Source organism: Lynx canadensis, chromosome D4 (genome assembly GCF_007474595.2).
Source record: "Lynx canadensis isolate LIC74 chromosome D4, mLynCan4.pri.v2, whole genome shotgun sequence".
NCBI lineage: Eukaryota > Metazoa > Chordata > Mammalia > Carnivora > Felidae > Lynx > Lynx canadensis.
Window position 1 is genome coordinate 55747125 of NC_044315.2, and position 22193 is coordinate 55769317.

The 22193-nt window shown below is 41.3% G+C and overlaps 1 protein-coding gene across 5 annotated transcripts in view; it reads right to left on the bottom strand.

Moving 5' to 3' along the window:
• Positions 1 to 16242, bottom strand: part of UBAP2 (ubiquitin associated protein 2) — a 109709-nt gene extending 93467 nt beyond the window's left edge. For 3 of the 5 annotated variants that reach the window (XM_032595549.1, XM_030292705.2, XM_032595550.1), the window contains exon 1: positions 16116 to 16182. The gene's annotated coding sequence lies outside the window, so the exon portion shown is untranslated. Of the gene's footprint in view, positions 1 to 16115 lie in introns of all 5 variants that reach the window. The other 2 variants (XM_030292707.2, XM_030292710.2) reach the window with 2 other exon arrangements.
• Between the last annotated feature and the right edge of the window lie 5951 nt (positions 16243 to 22193).

Consider the following 22193-nt stretch of genomic DNA (forward strand, 5'->3'; position numbering starts at 1 on the left):
TACTGACCAATAGAAGAAAATAAAACCACCACCCAAAAATACTTTCAATCGTTAATTTATTAAGTATCCTTCCAGTGTTTTCTATTTGAATGCATCACTGTCATCCACTAGAAATGGCTATATCATACTTTTATCACAGCACACTGGCAATATAAACTACTATGTAAAAGCAAGGCAGCATTGTAGTTACAGCACCTCAATTATCCTATTCAGCTGAGGAATCCAGCATTATGGAGCTATGAGAGAAAACTCTTCAAGGGCTAAAATGGTTTTGGTTCCAATCCTTTTTGATAGAAATGCCTCCTAAAATGCAATATATACTTCCCTTCCTTGAGAAATACAGTACACAACAAACATGATTTAACTTTTTTTGATTCTACATCGTTATTATACCCATGTGATGAGTAACGTGGGGAATTGGTCTGAATCTTTTTTTTTTTAAACTCTTCGCCCAACATTGAGTTCAAACTCATGACCCAAGATCAAGAGCAGTGTGCTCTACCAACTAAGCCAACCAGGCCCCCCAGTCTGAAAATATTCTAACTCCAGGGCACTTGGGTGGTTCAACTCTGATTTGGGATCAAGTCATAATCCCAGCATCGTGGGATCGAGCCCCACATTATGCTCTGTGCTGAGCATGGAGCCTGCTTGGGATTCATTCCCTTCCTCCCTCTCCCTCTCTTTCCCTCCCCTTCCCTGCCCCCTCCCCTGCTCACACTCTATAATTAAAAAAATAATAAAATATTCTAACTCCAAGACATAGCTAGGAACTTGCTTTCCTAAATAAATTCATTTTATCATTGTCTTACTTATCCTTGGCCTCTTTCTCAAAAGTGGCACCATTTACGTATCTGCAGAACTTCTGGGCCCCATAGTATGGCTACTTTTCAAAAATAGTTTCTGAACTCAAGGACAATGCAGTTTCAAATGGTTATTCATTTATTTTAAAATCATCTGCACTGGGCACCTGGGTGGCTCAATCAGTTGAGCATCTGACTCTTGATTCCCAGGATCATGATCCCATGATCCTCCTGAGTGTGGAGACTGCTTAAGATTCTCTCTCTCCCTGCTCCTCTCCCCAGCTCACACTCTCCTAAAATAAACAAACAAAACAAAACAAAACAAAAATCTGCATTATTTTTACACTGATTTGTTGTCTTTTGGGGGATAGAGGGTGACTTTCCACCAAGCCTTATACAGAGTAAGCCCTCAAACCTTGATTTTCAGCAGACTGCAGAAGGACTTCTAGGACTTCTAGCTTGAGTGATTAAGAGACAACCTTACCACCTGCCAGCATGCACTTAGGTCAGCATGCATTTTACCAAGGAGGGAGGGAGAGATGGAGGAAGGAAAGAAAGAAGAGGGCAAATTTATTTCTTGGGTATTAACAAAAATTGGTAATAAATTCCAAGTGAATGTTCCCATCTCAAATCCTCCTGTCCCTAACCCTACTCTAATGTTGCTCTTCCCCAACCATGTTCAGCTGCATTAGTCCCACCTATCCTCTCTGGACAGAATCAAGTGAAGTCTCACAGTCATTAGAACAGGACAGACTTAATGCCAACAAGTCTTAGTCTGTAATACAGACATGTTTTTTGTTGTTGTTGATGTTTTTTCTTTAGTAGGCTCCACACCCAATGTGGGGTGTAAACTTACAACCCTGAGATCAAGAGTCACATGCTCTACCAACTGAGCCAGCCAGGCACCCTGAGACAGACATGTTTTTATAAATTTTTTGTCTTCACATCCTCACTTCCATTCCATCCCCACCCCCACCCTCCACCTCTGCATCCATCAGATCAAGATTAACTTCTCATTAGTAACTCTGTCCCAAGGCCTTCTGAGGGAAAGAATATGCAGGGGAGTTGCCTTCTCCTTTTGGCCTATTTCCTCTTCATAAGACCCCCTCAGAAAGGGGAAGGAAGAAGGTGTCAAATTGTAGGCTAATCTACCTCATCATCCTTGGGGAGACAAGTTTAATAAGCCAAATGTTTCTTTTAGTCAAGTCCTACTAACCAGTTACATCAGTTACAAAAACCAAGAATCTTTATTCTTGATACTCTAAGCCAAAACAGTATTTAATCAAAATTATCAATTTAACTATCTTATTTTCAAGCACAGGAAAGCCTTAACAATAGTTAATGCAGGAAAACCTCCAACTCCAAAGTGTGAAAAGGACTTCAAGAAATCTCCCATATACAACAACACTCAAAAATGTTACCTGGTTCAACTCATAATCACTTGATAGCCACTTCAAAGTTATAGTCTTCATCTCACATTATTTTCTTGTTTTGATTTTTGGGAAAAGTGGCATCTCTGCTAACCATTCTCATATAGTAAACTGGATATTAATGCTAAAAATGATTACATCCCAACCATACTTTCACAAGAGACAGAACTTTACAAATCTCCAATTCTTACTGAAGAGAGGTGAGTAAGAATACTTCAAGTTATTCTTTTTCACAGCTCTGCATGAGCCGTTTAAACACCTGGCACTCAATTGTTATAAATACACAAATACTTCACAACTGATTTATACAAGTTCAGTATATCCATTATGAAGCTAGTCCACAACAGTAATATCATCTCTAGCTGTTACTGTAAGCCAGAAATATACACACTGATTTAAGTACTTCAGACCCACAGTTTTTCATTACCCTTCTCCAACCTTCCTAATGAATCCAAGACATACTCGAGTTGTTTAAAAAAAAAAAAAAAAAAAAGTGTATTTGTTTCATTGTAATGGTGACTTTATTACCATTTCACTCATGCCAAAAGCAACTTTTTAAAAAATGTCAGTTACATGAAGAATGTATCTATCAAAACACAGATGTTTTGATTCAAATGTTAACACATCCGACACACACTAGGCTTGGTTTTCATTCATATACCAAAAATAAAATTCCTTAATAAGGAAATCTCCTACCACTACTATTGAGAAAGTATTCCCTACCTTTTTCCTTCTGACAAGTATGTGTTTAAAAACCGGCTCAACTATTCTCCACATCCACATTAATCTCAAGAACAAAGGGTTACAAAAATTACCCTCCAACACTCTGGGAAACTGCATGTTCTACCAGGCAACTGTGTATCTCAAAAAAGATACACACTAACTGACTCCAGTTCCTCACCAAACATCTCCTTAACTTGTACTCTGGTTTCTATCACTCTATTACTCCAACATTAAGAAAAATGCTATTTCCCAGGTCACCACTGAATTAACTGTCAAATCTTTTTTCTATTCTCATTCTTTCACTGGTCTCTGGCATTCAACACATTTCATAATTTTATTCCTGTGGCTTTTCAGACACCACATCCTGGTTCTTTTTTTTTCTCCCTCAAATCCTCAGCAGCATCACATCCTTCCCTGAGCCCTGACATGTAAAAAATTTCAATTCTTGAGCACACTCTCCCTTCCCACAGAAATTTTATGCTCTACTGGCATCAATAATTACCTCCAACTTCAAAGCAAAAGACCTCATGTCTCTCCAAAGATTCAGCCCACATCTAACTGCCTACTAGGTATCTAACCTATAAAGAAATTCATCCAAATGCATCTCATTCGAAGACTTGCACAATTTTCCAAGTGACCAATATTTTTCAGTGTTCCAGAGCTCAAAACTTTTTAATTTTTGTCAATGTTTATTCATTTTTGAGAGAGAGAGAGAGAGAGAGAGAGAGAGAGAACGAACAGAGGAGGAGCAGAGAGAGAGGGAGACAGAATCAGAAGCAGGCTCCAGGCTCTGAGCTGTCAGCACAGAGCCCGACGCGGGGCTCCAACTCACAAGCCGTGAGATCATGACCCGAGCCAAAGTCGGACACCCAATGGACTGCAGAGCTCAAAACCTTTAAACCATTCTTTTAACGCCACCATTTCTTTAAGGCCTATATCTATACCTTCCTTTACAATTCTGCCATCAACTTAGTATAGGTACCTGAATTAAGGGTCATTGTTTGTATTTAAAGCCTCCTCCTGTCTTCTAAGAATAAATTAGGTAGCCCAGTCTAGTACTAGTTTTGATGTTAGTGTTACATACATAACCCAGCAGTTACAAGATACCTTTATCAACTATAATATCAATAATTGCCTCCTGGTTCACTGAAACTTCATACCCTTATTTACCTGTCTGAACTAGCTTAACGGTAAAACTGATTACACAGTGATCCATTTCATCTTTCAGAATACCACTAAAATCCATCATCTTCTGTTCACAAATCAACTCCTTGATAAAATACAAGCTCTTTATTCCTTTCTGATCCATACACTTTGGTCAAAATGGCCTTGCAATTCTCCCAAATTGCACCTACTTTTTTGCCTCCACCTTCCATTGGCATGGTTTCTCAACATCATACTGAGCATATCCCCCCATTTTCTTATTTTCTGTCCCTCAGCATAAACAGCAATTACTCTCTACTCGATGTCCACAACTCCACAGCATTTTAGGGCCACTTAACAATATATTAAACAGCCCTACTTGACAGCAGTTTGAGTTCTTAAGTGTAATTTTCATGCAACCACATGGCTTTCTTCCAACTGTTCTCACAGTGTGCTATCAATTGCCACTTCTCAGTGTTATGTGCCTGACCTCCTCCTAGAATGCACCTAAAATTGGCAGAGGGCTTAGAGATCAGCTCACCTTGCTGATTAGAACAGCTAGTAAAATCAGAATGAAAAATGAAAGCAAAGGCAGTTTTAAACTACAGAAATCAAATCTAAACATCTCACTAAACGCCAACATATAAAAACAGAAGTGGGGCACCTGGCTAGCTCAGTTGGTAGAGTATATGATGCTTGATCTTGGGGATGTGAGTTCAAGCCCCATGCTGCGCATAAAGCTTACATAATTAATTAGATAAGTAAATAAATAAAATAGATAAAAGTGAAACGGAGCCTAGCGGAACCAGACTCAGGAGTTCAAGGACCACACCTACATCTTCATCCTCTTATTCCCCATCCAGTGCAAAACCCCAGGTTTATGCACCACAAATGTGGACACTGACTCATCATCTAGCACTTGGCTACATTCCCTGAGAGCATTATTTCAGACAGGTACAGTAGTACAGTATTTGTTATTAAGATTTGGAAGTCACACAGACCTGCACTCTACAAATTACATGATTAAGTAACCTTGACCCAGTACTTTACTCTTTCTCAAACCTGGAAAGAGCACCAAACAAAATAATGTACCTCAAATGCTTAGTCTAGATCCTAATAGCTACCATAAATAATAACTATATTATTAATGTACATTGGCCACTTCTGTTTCTGATTTAATTTCAAAATACTGCCTATTTATTCAAAACTATTTAGGGGCGCCTGGGTGGCGCAGTCGGTTAAGCGTCCGACTTCAGCCAGGTCACGATCTCGCGGTCCGTGAGTTCGAGCCCCGCGTCAGGCTCTGGGCTGATGGCTCGGACCCTGGAGCCTGTTTCCGATTCTGTGTCTCCCTCTCTCTCTGCCCCTCCACCGTTCATGCTCTGTCTCTCTCTGTCCCAAAAATAAATAAACGTTGAAAAAAAAAATTAAAAAAAAAAAAAACTATTCAAATAATTTTACTGAGTTATAGAAAATATCATAAAGTTCACCCTTTTTAAGTGTAAAATTCAATGACTTTTAGTATTTACCAACTGCACAACTATCACTGCAGGCCAACTATCACTCCAATAAAACCCTTTGCGACACTGGTCATTTCTTTCTCCCACAGATCGCTAGATTGTCAGAGAATATGAACTGGTTCATGGTATGCTATATATCCCATTACAGCTAGGATCTTTTGGTAAAGCACGATAAACATTAGAACAATTAAACAGCTCAAAATGCCTTAAAAAAAAAAAAAAGACTCGGGGTGCCTGGGTGGCTCAGTTGGTTAAGTGTCCGACTTTGGCTCAGGTCATGATCTCACGGTTCTTGAGTTGGAGCCCTGCTTCCAATTCTGTCTCTCGCTCTCTCTCTCTGCCCCTCCCCTGCTTGCAGTCTACATCTCTAAAAAATAAACACTAAAAAAAATTAAAAATAAATTTAAAAACTCTTCTATGGAAATAATTGTAAATGGCCTATATTAACAAGGTTTTTATTGCTGTAACCACCATCTGGATTGTTCTGTAATATACAGGGGTATTCTCCCACCATTACCTTAGTACTCCCAATCACAAGGAATTAAAAAGATAGTAAATAAACTGAAGTACTAGAGCTAAGAATTCTGAAGAGGTCATATGGTCTCCAGCAATTCAAAGAAGGGTTTCATCAAATCATTGATATACCAAGAGACTTTTAATCACAATAAAATGAAATCTTGAGGGAAAAACTTAAACATTCAGTAAGTTACTATGAAAAGCGAACCCAAAGAAAATGTCTAATGTGACTAACTTATATCAAAAATAACTTAGTCTCTCTTGCGGCACCTGGCTGGCTAAGTCCATAGAGCGTGAGACTTTTGATCTTGTGGTTGTGAGTTCGAGCCCCATATACTGGGTGTAGAGATTACTTAAAAATAAAAAAAAATAATAAATTTAACAAACAGAGTAACTTAAATTTCCTTTACTAGCTGCTGCAAATAAACTACCAATCAAGGCCAAACAAAAGATACAATAACATAGTAATCAAAATAGCAAATTATAATAAAACTGAATTATAAACATTAAATTCTGTTTTTTTTTTTTTTTTTTACATTTCAAAGATTTTTTTTTTATGTAATCTCTACACTCAGCGTGGGGCTCGAATTCACAACCCTGAGACCAAGAGTGGCAAGCTCCATCAACTGAGCCAGGCAGATGCCCCTAAAATTCTAAGTGTCTTAACAAAAGAGACAATTATAACTATAGGAATTTGTCTACTATTGATCCTATAGGAAGAATACAGGAAAAATAAGGCTCAGTTTCCCACTGGTTCAAGGAAGCCTCTCTAATATCCAGACTCAAATGACAATGCTTTCCTGTCACTCCCAAAAGGATTCTGGCTCCTAACTGCATTGTTCTATTTCAGTCTTCCCATCAGAATGCAAGCACCTAGAAAACAGGAACAGTGCATTATTCTTCTGTATCCCCAACACTTAACAGTTGCTGACAAGTAGCAACATTCAATCTAAGTGAAAACCTGTATAGTAGCACATATCATTAACAGCAACAAAAACTATTACTCAGGCCTAATCTGGGTTAACCTACATTCTGAGCATTTCACAGAAGTAAAATGCCGTAAGAATTTACTATCTAAAGTTTTTATTTATGTAAGCATTTACCCTTATTCCCACGCATCAAGAAGACTTTTCATCACTGTTTCAAAAAATCTGAAGTCTGCACAGATTAGCAAGATACATAGAACATTTTTAGTCTTTCTATCAGCCCAAGAAATTTACATTTATCCTACAATAAATTGCAATTTACTTAACACTAGCAAGAATTATCTAAACTAGGGGCGCCTGGGTGACTCAGTCCATTGAATGCCCAACTCTTGATTTTGGCTCAGGTCATGATCCCTGGGTCATGGTATCAAGCCCTGAGGCAGGCAGGGGCTGGGCACCAAGCCTGCTTAAGATTCTTTCTCTCCCAAGGGGCGCCTGAGTGGCTCAGTTGGTTGAGCATCTGACTTCGGCTCAGGTCACAATCTCAGGGTTCATGAGTTCAGCCCCACATTCGGCTATCAGTGAAGAGCCCTCTTCTGAATCCTTTATCCTCTTCTCTCTCTGCCCCTCCCCCACTCGTGCTCATGCACTCTCAAAAATAAATATTAAAAAAAAGATTCTCTTCCTGTGCCCCTCTCCCACCCGCACTCACGCTCTAAAAATAAACCTTTCCTTAAAAAAATAAAAAATAGGGGTGCCTGGGTGGCGCAGTCGGTTAAGCGTCCGACTTCAGCCAGGTCACGATCTCGCGGTCCGTGAGTTCGAGCCCCGCATCAGGCTCTGGGCTGATGGCTCAGAGCCTGGAGCCTGTTTCCGATTCTGTGTCTCCCTCTCTCTCTGCCCCTCCCCCGTTCATGCTCTGTCTCTCTCTGTCCCAAAAATAAATAAACGTTGAAAAAAAAAAATTTTTTTTTAAATAAAAAATAAAAACAAAAGAATTATCTAACCTAAGTAACAGTAGTTATCTTGCTTATCAGATGTGACTGGCCATTATGCCTGATAATGAACAAAATAATTGCTTAAGTGGATTGTCATTATTCTACTTCAATACATATATAGGGTAAAGCAAAAACTGAGTTAGAAAAGATTTTGTGAACTGGGAAATCTAAATATGAATTTTTATCAGATATTATTAGGATTACTCTTTATATATATTATTCATTTCCTATGTATGATTATGTTACTATGATTATTTGTAAGAGAAGCTCTTTATTGTAAAGAGATATTTGCTTAGGAGGGGCACCTGGGTGGCTCAGTTAAGCGTTAAACTCTGGTCATGATCTCAGTTTGTGAGCTGGAGCCCCGCATTCGGCTCTGTACTGGTTAGAGCAGAGCCCGCTTTGGATCCTGTCTCCCTGTCTCTCTGCCCCTGCCCCGCGCATGCACTTTCTTTCTCAAAAATAAAATACTTGGGGCATCTGGGTGGCTCAGTCGGTTAAGCGTTCGATTCTTCATCTTGGCTCAAGTCATGATCTCATGGTTCGTGAGATCAAGCCCCACGCTGAGCTCCCCATGCTGCCAACACAGCACCTGCTTGGGATTTCTCTCTGCCCCTCCCCCCCCTCAAAATAAATAAACTTAAAGAAGTAAACATTTAAAAAGAGAAAGAGACACTTGCTTAGGAAATAAGCATAAACGTCATGATGTTTCACCTTACTTTCAAATCAGCCTCAAAAGATGTACAAGGTAGAGAAAAAAGTCAATGTAGCAAAATATTAAGTACTGACTCCAAGTCAAAGGTATACTATGCTCTGGGGCGCCTGGGTGGCTCAGTTGGTTGGGCGTCCAACTTCAGCTCAGGTAGTGACCTCTCAGTTTGTGAGTTCAAGCCCCACATAGGGCTCTGTGCTGACAGCTCAGAGCCTGGAGCCTGCTTCGGATTCTGTTCCTCTCTCTCTCTCTGCCCCTCCCCAACTCCAACTCGTGCTCTCTCACCTCAGGTCATAATCTCAGGGTTTTGTGGGCTCAAGTCCCATGTCAGGCCCCACTGCTTGGGATTCTCAGCCTCCCCCTCTCTCTCTGGCCCTCCCCGACTCATGCTGTCTCTCTCAAAATAAATAAATAAACTTAAAAAAAAAAAAAAAAGCTGAAGGAAACCAAACAGAAGAATGAAAACTACAAAAAGATCAGAAAAACAGTAACGACCAGGCATGTAGAAGACTTTGATGGCAGAAATATATACAAAATATCCTCAATTATAGTTAACATTGACAGTTCCCACGCTCCAGTTAAAAGAGAAATCTGCAGGATATATTAGCAAAGCAAAATCCAGCTGTGTGATGTTCATAAAAGATGTATCTAAAACATACCACTAGAATTGCCTAGCGCATTTAAAAATTAAAGCAGTATCAAATGTAAGTAAGGATGTGGAATTCTTATCAATTCAGTCTTGGGAATTAAATTCTGATATCTAAGATATCCATTATATGTATGCATTAAGCATCTTCCCGAGGTTTCTTGGCATCAGATGTTTAACATCCTCAAGAGAACTGAAAAAATAATCACACAATTTTCTGTGTTCTGTAGTTCAGGTGAAGAGTCTAATAAAAAATGACCATACAACACAGTTTGAGATCACCTAGTAAAGTTACACATACTCCACACAACCCAAAACTCCACTCCCAATTACAGTCTTGAGAAATCTGTTTATTTTAGGGGGAGGGTTGGGTTGTACAAACGTTCACATAGAAGTAAAATTTCTAATCATAAAAAAATGGAAATGACACAAACATTCATCACAATAGAGTAAGATGTGGCATATCTTTTTTTTTTTTTTCATGTTTACTTATTTATTTTGAGAGACAAGAGCCAGCAAGGGAGGGGCAGAGAGGGAGAGAGAGAATCCCAAGCAGACTAGCCACAATCAGGGCAGAGCCCAAGGCTGGGCTTCAGGCTTGATCTCAGGAAATGTGGTATCATGGCCTGAACCCAAAATCAAGAGTCTGACACTTAACTCACTCAGTCACCCAGGACCCCCAGATGTGGCACATTCTTACAGTGGAGTACCATACTACTGAAAATTATCAAATTGGTAAAAACCAATATGAGTGAATCTAAAACATGTAAGAGAAAAAGTATCAGAATCTCATAAATTCCACTTAACTCAAGATTGATGGGACACCTGACTGGCTCAGTTGGTAGAGCATGGGACACTCGATCTCAGGGTCCTGAGTTCAAGCCCCATGTCAGGGGGTATAGTTTACTATGAATGAATGAATGAATGAATGAATGAAGCAAGCTTGAAAATGGGCAACAACAGGGGCACCTGGGTGGCGCAGTCGGTTAAGCGTCCGACTTCAGCCAGGTCACGATCTCGCGGTCCGGGAGTTCGAGCCCCGCGTCGGGCTCTGGGCTGATGGCTCAGAGCCTGGAGCCTGTTTCCGATTCTGTGTCTCCCTCTCTCTCTGCCCCTCCCCCGTTCATGCTCTGTCTCTCTCTGTCCCAAAAATAAATAAACGTCGAAAAAAAAATTAAAAAAAAAAAAAAAAGAAAATGGGCAACAACAGACCATGTATTAGTTATGGGTTATATGGAATAAAAATTATTCTAAAAAATAAACAACAACAAAGTAGGATAATGGATACCTCTGGGAAAGAGGGAAAGGAATGCCTTGGGAGATGACAGGCTTTCAGGTAACAATGCTCTATTTCATGGGTAGTCATTTTATTTTTGTTTTTTTTTTTTTTTTTAATTTTTTTTTTCAACGTTTATTTATTTTTGGGACAGAGAGAGACAGAGCATGAACGGGGGAGGGGCAGAGAGAGAGGGAGACACAGAATCGGAAACAGGCTCCAGGCTCTGAGCCAGCAGCCCAGAGCCCGACGCGGGGCTCGAACTCACAGACCGCGAGATCGTGACCTGGCTGAAGCCGGACGCTTAACCGACTGCGCCACCCAGGCGCCCCTTATTTTTGTTTTTGAAAACTCTACATGTGTTTTTATATCTCATATACCTTGCCCAATATGTATCTTTTATTTCTCAATAAAAATCATTAAGTATAAAAGTATTATTCCAGGGGCACCTGGGTGACTCAGTTAAGCTTCCAACTCTTGATTTAGGCTCAGGTCATAATCTCATGGTTCAGGCTCTATCCTGACAGTGGGGAGCCTGCTTGGGATTCTTTCTCCCTCTCTCTCTGCCACTTCACTGCTCACAATTTTTCTCTCAAATATAAATAAAAATATTTTTTAGGGGCGCCTAGATGGCTCAGTTGGTTGAGTGTCCAACTTTGGCTCAGGTCATAATCTCACGATTTGTGAGTTAGACTCTGTCAGACTCTGTGCTGACAGGTCAGAGTGTGGAGCCTGCTTCTGATTCTATATCTCCCTCTCTGCCCCTCACTCCCCTCAGAAATAAATAAAATTTTTAAAAATTAAAAATAAAAATACTTAAAAAGCATTATTCCACTTTAAGTATGTATTACTTAACATAAAGAAAAAAAGGATTTATAATGAAATGTTAAACCATGATTAAGTCCTTATCTTTTTTTTTTTTTTTAAGTAATCTGCACCCAACGTGAGGCTCGAACTCACAACTCTGAGATCAAGAGTTGCATGCTCTTCCAACTGAGTCAGCCAGGCGCCCCATAATTTTTATCTTTTAATTTTCTCAAATTTTCTAAAATGTATTTTCTTAGTCTGATCCTGAAACATTCTGTAAGATGAAATTTTGAGAAGAGGAGGAAAAAAAATTAATTTGGGTCTAAAAATTATGTAATATTAGGCTTATCAAATCAATCCTAAAGCTAGTCTTTTTTTTTTTTTTTTTCCCTAAACCCTGTTTCAGCTAAACCTGTATTTTTTTAAGCCCACTTTACTCTCTTGTTTAATGATTTGGCAATGCTAAACACCGTTATCAAATGAAAAATCCCACGCTTCAAAGAGCACACATTCCAGCCAGGTAGACACACAATACAGGTAGCACTATACACCTTGCCCAAGCCCATGAGGTTGTGAAGATATTTTAGGTTTTCATCTGCCTAACCTGGAAAGCAGCATATTATGGTACCAAGAACAGTCAGTCAGAAGGCCTACAACCTCCTCAGTTGAGACTGAGTGTTCAGAGTGTTTTTGTATGGGGATGAAAGGGCACAAGGAGGCAGAAAAAATAAAATGGAGAGAAAACACAGGGAAGAGAAATAAAAGGGAGTGGAGAGAATTAAAAGACACAGGGAGAAAAACACCATCAACAAGAAGCAACTCCGAGCTTCCAAAAGTCTTCACACAATATCTAGGACTGATCTGATCAGAAAATTAAGACTACATGTAAAAAAAAAATGAGTAAAGAGTAACATTGTTAAGTATTATTGGACTGTGTGCATACACTATAACTTTAAATGAGATAGTTCCTATGTGATATTTTACTTAAAAACAAGTTAATAATAACACTACACCAATAGCAAGAAACAAAGTTACAGCAACAGTAAGCTTGGAACTAAATCCAAATGAAATTCCCTCCTCTTTAAATCCTTAAAAATCTTTAAAATGAATTTTAAGTTTGAGACCCAATCAAATATATGTTCCATTACTTTTCATATTCCAAATGAAGAAAAACAGAGCTACATATTCCTAACAACTTTTCAAAGAACCCCATGTAGTTTTAAATGAAACACCTACTCCTTTATCCAAGTCCGGTTTCATAAATTAACTCCATGGGGCTTAAACTCCCAATCCCGAGATCAAGAGTGGCATACTCCACCAACTGAGCCAGCCAGGCATCCCTAATTTACTTTCTTTAAAAAAAAAATCCAGGACATGGGCTCCAGGGTGGCTCAACTGGCTAAGTGTCCTACTCTTTTTTTTTTTTTTTAATGTTTTAAATTTATTTTTGAGAGAGAGCATGAACTGGGGAGGGACAGAGACTGGGGGGAGGGGGTAAGGATCCAAAGTGGGCTCTGTGCTGACAGCAGCAAGTCTGATGCAGGGTTCAACCTCATGAACCACGACCTGAGCCAAAGTCAGAGGCTCGAGCATGGAGCCTGCTTGGGATTCTCTCAGTCCCTCTCTCTCTCTGACCTCCCTGCTCTCTCGTACATGCACTGCTCTCTCAAAATAAATTAATAGAAATCTCTCTCTACCCCTCCCCAACTCTCTCAAATTAAAAAATACAATATACAAGGGGTGCCTGAGTGTCTCAATCAGTTTAGCTTCCAACTCTTGGTATTGGTCAGGTAATATCTCAGGATTTGTGAGATCAAGCCCTGCATGGGGTTCTGTGCTGACAGCGCAGAGCCTGCTTGGGATTCTCTCTCCTCCCTCTCTCTCTCTCTCTCTCTCTCTCTGCCCCTCCCTCACTTGTGTGCATGCTCTCTCTCTCAAAATAAACATTAAAACAACGTTTTAAATATACATATATAAGAAAAAATACAGGACATGCAGCATCTTTGAGAGAAACACTAAAGAAATCTCAAAAAAAAAAAAAACACGGTAGAAAATATCAATATATGCAGTCTGTGTATCTGTAAAAATAAACCTGTTAAATTTGATTCTTGGACTTTAGAATGAAAAAAAGGATTTCATTCCTAAATATTCAACAGTTGGGTCAAAATTACTTCAAAACCAGCTACAGGCTTATATGGTTGATATTCCCTGTAAGTCTTCCCTCTCTTTGCCTTCCTTCAAGTTACATCTCCAATCTCCTTTGGGGCAGAGGTAGGGGGAGACAACTGCTTCCAAGACCTATCAGAGATCCACACCATCTTTCCAGTCAACACCACCAGTACAATACGCCCCACTTTTAAAGGGCATTCCATTTACTCAAATTAATTAAGGGCTAACGGGTATTTGCTGACCTCGTAAAGATTAATAAACAAAATAAGACAGATTTAACAACAGGAACTTCACAGTCTGTGAATTCATGCAGGCTCCTTTTGAGCAGGCATTTGCTTACACCAAAAAAAAGTGCCTAATAACAACAAAAACTTAATCATTTTTAAAAAAGACTGGAGGATCAATACTTGAAGACTAATAGTTTCAAAGAAAACGCTCCCCTTCAGACCAGTTCAAAACTTCAAGATTGGTTTATACCCTCTACATACAGTATATGATTAAAGGAGTAGAGAAAGCAACCAGTTCCCGCTATAATTAACCCACAGGGCATAAGGCATATTGAAATTAACCCATTCTTCTCCATGTTCTCCTACCACTTCTCCCTCAACAATAAGTCACTAACACTGACACCGCTGTTGAGCACTGCACAGGCTGCATCAGTTACCAGGAAAGGGAAGCAGAGTTGTTATTGTTGTTCTAGCCTTGTTCTAAGGCAGCTCCATGTGACTGCTGCCGGTCCAGCCCACATTTAAAGACAGAGGCCAGAGGAAACCAGAACGGCAGGAAATAGGCAGGAGAGGCAATTACCACAACCTTTTCCCATGGCCTCATTGCTATGCCACCACTTCCAGCCATATTTCAATTGTAACAGAACCCCCCCCCCCCGAATTAATTTGTGAGGGTCAGAAGCAACAAGGAAGCAAACAATGAAAATCACAGCTGTGGAAAACAAGCAGGACAGTGGCGGGGGAAATTTTCATCACACATGTGAACTAGGCATAAAAAACAAAAATCAGATGGAACATATGGGAAGTAAGCAGAAGAGTAGTGTGGGAAACTAATCACTTCTGCCTAATAAGAGAAGTGTTCACAGCAATGGGAGGATGATAGCTTGAGCCCTGCAGGCAGGTAAGAGATATTGGTGGACAGGACAACTCTATCCTCTCCATAGAGGGGAATTTATTCCCTTTCCTGAAACAGATAGGTATCATCCCAATCTAGGCACCTAACACCTAGGATACAGGAGAGCTTCCTTCCATCTCCATTAGACAAACTGACACTAAAAATTAGTATATACAATTCGTGACAAAAAGTGAGGAACACACTACTGACATAACTCTTGGTTTAAAGAGGTATACCATAATTGAAGAGAAAATAAAAAAGGCCTGGGTTCACCCAAGTTAATTGTATATGCCCTTCAAATAAAAGATGTTTGGATACCTTATAAAGACCTTCAGAAGCTCTCAACTGTTAGGACACACAGGGGCTAAAGACAATAAGCCTAAATACTGACAGACCATATACATCAAATAGAAGTATAAACCAATATCCAACAGAGGAAGTAGTAAACTACAAGATTATTTCAAACAGGAAATAACAGGAATGATGACAGGATTAACTCCTACAGAGAACAGAATATGAGACCAGAGTGGTAGGTCTTGAGATGCCCGGGCAAATAATCAGATTGAAAACCAAGGGGAAAAGGTGGAAAAGCCAAGTGGGAAAAGTGATTTCAGAGGCAAAGAAGACAGATATAATACACTAAAGAAAGAATAACATTTTAAATACGTACTACAATAAAGCTTCAGTTTACAATGCGTTCTCAAAACTACATTTAAAAAAAAAAAAAACTCTGATACAACCAGGTTAGAGGAACCGAGACTGAGGAGGAAAACTGAGTCCCCAGAGTCTAACACCAAAACCTTCCATAACGAAAAAGGGTAGAACCTAACTATCCCTCCGAGTATGCCAGGAAAGGCTACAGAGCGCAGAAGTTGGGGTTTAAGATGTCTAGTCCCAAGACTAGTGACAGGCGTGAAAACGTAAAGGTGGTCTGTGGTCAGGATGGGGACCATCAGCGTTGAGCGGGAGCTCCAAAGGACAGGCAGGGAGGGAGAGGTGGGAGAAAAACCACACCCTCCAGGGCAGAAACCCGAAGGGGGGGAGGGGAAGGCGCCCCCTGGGGTTGGGTGGGGCCAGGCCGACTAGGACAGGGGTAGGCAGGAAGAAGCACAGGACGACCACGGGCGAGAAGGAAGGAAGGCGTCCGGGCCTGGGCATACTGAGGACGCAAGAAGCTGGCGAGGGAAGCTTGGCCCGGTCTTCATGAGTGGGCGCTGGGGCAGTACGAAGAGGGTTAGGAGAAAGAAGAGCTGAACCAGGACGAGAGAGCGCACGCTGCCACGCTCAGGGCTCTGGAACAGGGAAGGAAAAAGAGGGTGCCAATTACCGCTGCTGTTCTCGCTGGACTCGGGACCAGCTGCCGCCGCCACCGCCGCTCGTTACCTGCCAATGTGCCTCTTACAAAGCGGCGGCGGCGGCAGAGGCGGCCCGGCCCGTCACGTGACCTCCGCGTCACGGGGGAAGGAGGAGCCACTACACGTAGCTAGCGCGCCGCTCATCAGCCCGCCCACAGAGCGCGTTGCTTCGCCTAGCCTCCCCCAAGCCTAGTAGGAGAGGCCAACAGCGCCGCGGCGGAGGCAGGCACGGGAAGGAATAAGGGAAATTTTATAGGATTTATCGTACTCGGAGTTGTCACGAGGGTACTACATACCGCACCCAAGATGCCAACAACTGCAGCGTGTAGTCGCGGTGTGATGATCTCACAAGACACCAGGAGTCGCTCCCCTGCGACCGCCTTCCTCCCATCACGTGATGTGGGCCAACCACTCACAGCAGGCCTAGCTCCCCAAACCCTGGGAATACTCTTCCTAGACCTCCGCACAGCAGAGATATTCGCCACCGCCCCGTTTCCCTCGCGAGTTCATAGACCATGCGTTTATGACTTTGTGCTGAGGGAAGGTGGAGGCGGGAAACGGTCAGCGCTGGCTTCCGAGACTAACACCGGTCGGCTCCGCTTGCCAGGTAGCTGAGCGTGGTTCCTGCTGGGAGATGTAGTCCCGGCCGGGGGGTGGGGTTCCACTACCACGTTCCCGGGCTTGCGCTCCGCCCCGCCCCCTGCGCGGGAAAACGCCAACGGCTAGCTAAGGTACACCCGTGGTGGAGGAAGCTTCAAAAGGAACTTTAACAGAGCGGGAGGGCTTCGTGGATATGTTGTTAAATGCGAGGGTGGAATTCTGCAGTACGAAGCTCCTACGTAAATTAAGTAATGTTTATTGATCGCTTACTTCATGTCAGTGGTCTATACAACCATTTTTACTAACTCTTATGATCAACACTTTGAAGTAGGGATTGCAGCTGGTAAAGAAAGGCTTAGAGGACTTCCTGGCTGGCTCACTTGGTAGAGCATGCGACTCTTGATCTTGGGGTTGTGAATTGAAGTCCCAGGTTGGGTGTAGAAATTATTTTAAGATTGGGGCGCCTGGGTGGCGCAGTCGGTTAAGCGTCCGACTTCAGCCAGGTCACGATCTCGCGGTCCGTGAGTTCGAGCCCCGCATCGGGCTCTGGGCTGATGGCTCAGAGCCTGGAGCCTGCTTCCCATTCTGTGTCTCCCTCTCTCTCTGCCCCTCCCCCGTTCATGCTCTGTCTCTCTCTGTCCCAAAAATAAATAAACGTTGAAAAAAAAATTAAAAAAAAAAAAGAAATTATTTTAAGATTAAAATACTTAAAAAAAAAAGGAAGAAAGAAAGGCTTAGAGGTTCAGAAAGAAAGAAAAAGAAAGCAAGAAAGAGAAAAAGGAAGGAAGGAGAAAGAAAAAGGCTTAGAGGTTCAGGTGTTTCTGGCTGAAGAGACTCAAACCACATTTTCTGTCTCCAAGCAATGAATAACCCCTTCCTCTCAAAAAGATCTAACTCCAAGAATTAAGCACAAGGGGGATAATGCTTTATACTTGTAGCATAGTGTTTTAAAGTATTTGCTCGTTGACTGATCTATTTGATCCTCAAAGGCAGTATCCCAGGCAAGTTAGGTACATGGACTTTGGAATACAGCAGATCCTACATTAATTTGAGCTTTCCTTTGTGATAACACCACTTCACCACGTGGTGAAAATTAAATGAGATCAAGTAAAGTACCTGTTTGGCATGTAAACCCTCAATAATCAGTAGTAATTATTTTCACACCTGGTATGTACCCTTTGGGCACAACAGATATAAAAGTAAGGTGGGAAGGAAATTAGCATATACTGATCTTTGTGCAGGGCACTGTACTATTTACTAACATGCTAGTTACTAATAGACTGTTGTAGGTTAAATTGATGAATAACAATTGAAACCTTAATAGTCCTGCTCAATTCAAGAGAAGCCTTTGTTATTTATCTGAATTGATCAAAGAATGCTCAGGCTAAAACAAATAAAACTTATTATCATGACCATTCATGTGTAGATGTACCTTATCTCTCCCTTTCTGACAGTGAGCTGGAATTGTGCCAGGTCAGTTCAGTCTTCCTCCTCTTTGTATTCCTGTTTTATAGAAATGTGTGGGAGAGTCCAAGATAAAACCCTTGAGAGGCAAAGGCTTAATTGAAAGAGTACAAGAAGACAATTCTGAAAGGACATATACAAACCAGATAACAGGAGCTGTCTCTGAGGAATGGGAAGGAGGGTTTGTGATTGAGATTGCTAGTCAAAATGGACTGTAATCTAATCTATAACGTTTTAATTTTTTTAATTAGGCTCCATGCCCAATGTGAGGTTTGAACTCACAACCCTGAGATCAAGAGTCACATGGTCCACTGACTGAGCCAGCCAGGTGCCCTTAATGTTTTAATTTTTTACATGAAGAAGGTACTGGTGTTTTAATTAAAGATAAACTTTAAGAAAAGAGAGACCAGGGCTCCTGGCTGGCTCAGTTGGAAGAGCATGTGACTCTTGATCTCAGCGTCTTGAGTTGCAGCCCCATGGTGGGTGTAGAGATTATAATCAATCCATCAATAAACACATACATTCATTAACTAACTTCCAAAAACAAAGAAAGAAAAAAGAGACCATGTATTAGCACTGTGAGTTGTACAAACTATGTTACTTTTTCAGTCCCTCAATTTCCTCTTCTGTAGTTATATTCAAAAACATGTCTTTTCTGTACCAGGCATACGTGCTAGATGCTATCAATAAATTATCACTTATCAAGGGAGAAGTCCTACCTAGGACCTAGGATCAGAGAGAAAAATAAAGGCATCAAAGTCCTAAAACCTCACTGATAATAGTTATTACCACCTGGATGTAATAGAACTAACCTCTCACAATAGGTTCCCCTAAGGGATAATACTACCTACCATTTCCACGCAGCCTGACTCTGACACATTGACTCTGAAACTAATTTCAGATCCTGTAACTGCCAAAAATATCACCATCCAATTCACCAGTTTTTCTTTTTTTTTTTTTTTTTTTTAAATTTTTTTTTTTCAACGTTTATTTATTTTTGGGACAGAGAGAGACAGAGCATGAACGGGGGAGGGGCAGAGAGAGAGGGAGACACAGAATCGGAAACAGGCTCCAGGCTCTGAGCCATCAGCCCAGAGCCTGACGCGGGGCTCGAACTCCCGGACCGCGAGATCGTGACCTGGCTGAAGTCGGACGCTTAACCGACTGCGCCACCCAGGCGCCCCCACCAGTTTTTCATTGCTTGAGTACACTTGGCTGGACTAAAGGGAGAGCATAATATGATGGAAATACACTGGAGAAATTCTCAGAAGCCTGGGTTAAGTCTGTACACATGGCAGGCAATAAAGCAGGTGGTTGAAATCAGATGAGGCCCATCTCAGAAAGAACCAGTAAATGGATAACTAAGGTATAGGAAGATCAAATCAAGGTTGTATTAACTCCAAAGCAGAATCTTCACAATCTAGATAAAACTAATCACAGTTCAAGTCTAATCTACTCAATTACAGTAAATGATATCATCAAATGCATTATACCTTGCCTGAAGAATGTGATAACTGAGTGGGAATGGTCTGTATAGAATCTTTTAAAGGAAGGAAGGAAGGAAGGGAGGGAGGGAGGGAGGGAGGGAGGAAGGAAGGAAGGAAGGAAGGAAGGAAGGAAGGAAGGAAGGAAGGAAGGAAGGAAGGAAAGAACCTTAAGAAGCAAAAAAAATGTACACCATGCAGGGAAAAGGGTAGCATAGAACATTTTAGTCCCTTTGGCAGGTCTCTCCCTTCAGCAGATAGAGATGGGTGTTCCATGCCTATTAACCATAGGATCACCCACATTTCCCTACCTGTGTTCCATATCACCAACAACCTTCTAGTGAGAATTTGGCTTCTTGGGGTCACCTGGCTTGTTCCCATGGTGGAACATGAGACTCTTGATCTTAGGGTCATTGTGAGGAATAAGGAAGATGATTCATTTTCAGAAATACCAAATAAAAGCTCTGCTGTCTAGTTAACAATAGGTTTACAACTTATTGGAAATATGTATGAACCTCCCCATGCACACAATGGAGTCCCAAACTGGTGGACACTTCACTTCCTGGTTCTTCCCCTCTCCATTTCACAGACTTATTTTCACAGGCTTTGCAATGGGCATGCACCAAAGAACTGAAGGCTCTGCATCACCTTCAAGCGATGTACATTTTATTCCAATCAGACCACTTCTTGGCTTACGTGGGCATAGGTGACTTCCAGGAAAGGCTATAACCTCTGTAGTACTTAGCCAATGAGGAATCAGGAGAGGAACTTACACACTAGGAGATAAATTGCCTGCTGTAACTGACTCAACTGTGCCTGTCCGTCAAACACCCACTCTTGCAAGAATGTTGATTTAAAGCCTCGCTTCACTGTGCTCTGAGTCTCTGAATCCCTCCTTTGACTGGATCAGTGGGCTTACTTCTCACAGTCAGGAGTTCAAGCCCCATGTTGAATGTATTAAAAAATAATAATAAAAATGAGGTTTTTTTTTTAATTTTTTTTTTCAACGTTTATTTATTTTTGGGACAGAGAGAGACAGAGCATGAACGGGGGAGGGGCAGAGAGAGAGGGAGACACAGAATCGGAAACAGGCTCCAGGCTCTGAGCCATCAGCCCAGAGCCCGACGCGGGGCTCGAACTCACGGACCGCGAGATCGTGACCTGGCTGAAGTCGGACGCTTAACCGACTGCGCCACCCAGGCGCCCCATAAAAATGAGTTTTAAAATAATTTGGCTTTGGCTCAGTTGGTTATGGGTGCAACTCTTGATTTTGGCTCAGGTCATGATCTCACAGTTTCATGAGTTCAACCCCCACTCTGGGCTCTGCACTGCCGCTGCAGAGCCTACTTGGGATTCCCTCTCTCTCTCTCTCTCTCTATCTCTATCTTTCTCTCTGCCCCTCCCCTGCTTGAGCTCTGTCTCTCTCAAGATAAATAAACTTAAAAAAATTTTTTTGGCTTCTTGTGAAGATTTTCCTCCAAAGGTGTTAATGCACTGTCCATGTTATTTTGCTTGCTGAAAATTAGTGTAATGACTATATAACAATTTGGCATACGCCGTCAGTTTTTGAATTACGTTTATTCCTAAAAGCAGCTGAGCTGTGGGCAAGCTGACCTTTGAAAGCAATAAACAAATAGTTAATGATACTACCATTGTGTGGGACCTATGAGGAATAGCCAAAAAGACTCCCTGTAACACTATTGTGTCTCGTTTCTCAAAAAGCCCAGTTCCCTCCTAATTAATTAATAACTTGTCCTTTTTAAGCCTGTTTCTTGATCTACATAAAGGAGTGCAATTCTGTTTACTTTATATGGCACTGCCAGCTTCATGGAAGATACTGCTTATGAAAGTCCTCAGAAAATAATTGGACTATAAGAATTGTTAGGAACTGTTATTACCAGGAAGAACATTATTTGCTTTCATCAGTACTTATATAACCCTAGTCAGTGGTTAAGGCTTGCATTCTAGAGGAATTCAGGAAGGCCTGGATTCTAGAACAAAAGTCAGGAAACAACTCGTGGGCCAAAGCCAGCCTATCTCCTTTTTGTCTACAACCCGCTAGCTAAGATTGTTAGCCTTTTCTTTCTTTCTTTCTTTCTTTCTTTCTTTCTTTCTTTCTTTCTTTCTTCCTTCCTTCCTTCCTTCCTTCCTTCCTTCCTTCCTTCCTTCCTTCCTTCCTTCCTTCCTTTCTTTCTTTCTTTCTTTCTTTCTTTCTTTCTTTCTTTCTTTCTTTCAAGTAAGCTCTATGTCCAATGTAGGGCTTAAACTCACCAACCTGAGATCAAGAGCCTCATGAGCTCTATTACCTGAGCCAGCCAGTTGCACGAAAGTCCAATGTTTTTGTTTTGTTTTTTGCTTTGTTTTAAAGTAAACTCTTGCCATTTTGGGGCTTGGACTCATGACCGCGAGATCAAGAGTCATATGCTCCGTTGGCTGAGCCAGCCAGGTGCCCCTTATTAGCCATTTTTAAATGACTTAAAAAAAATCAGAAGAATAATATTT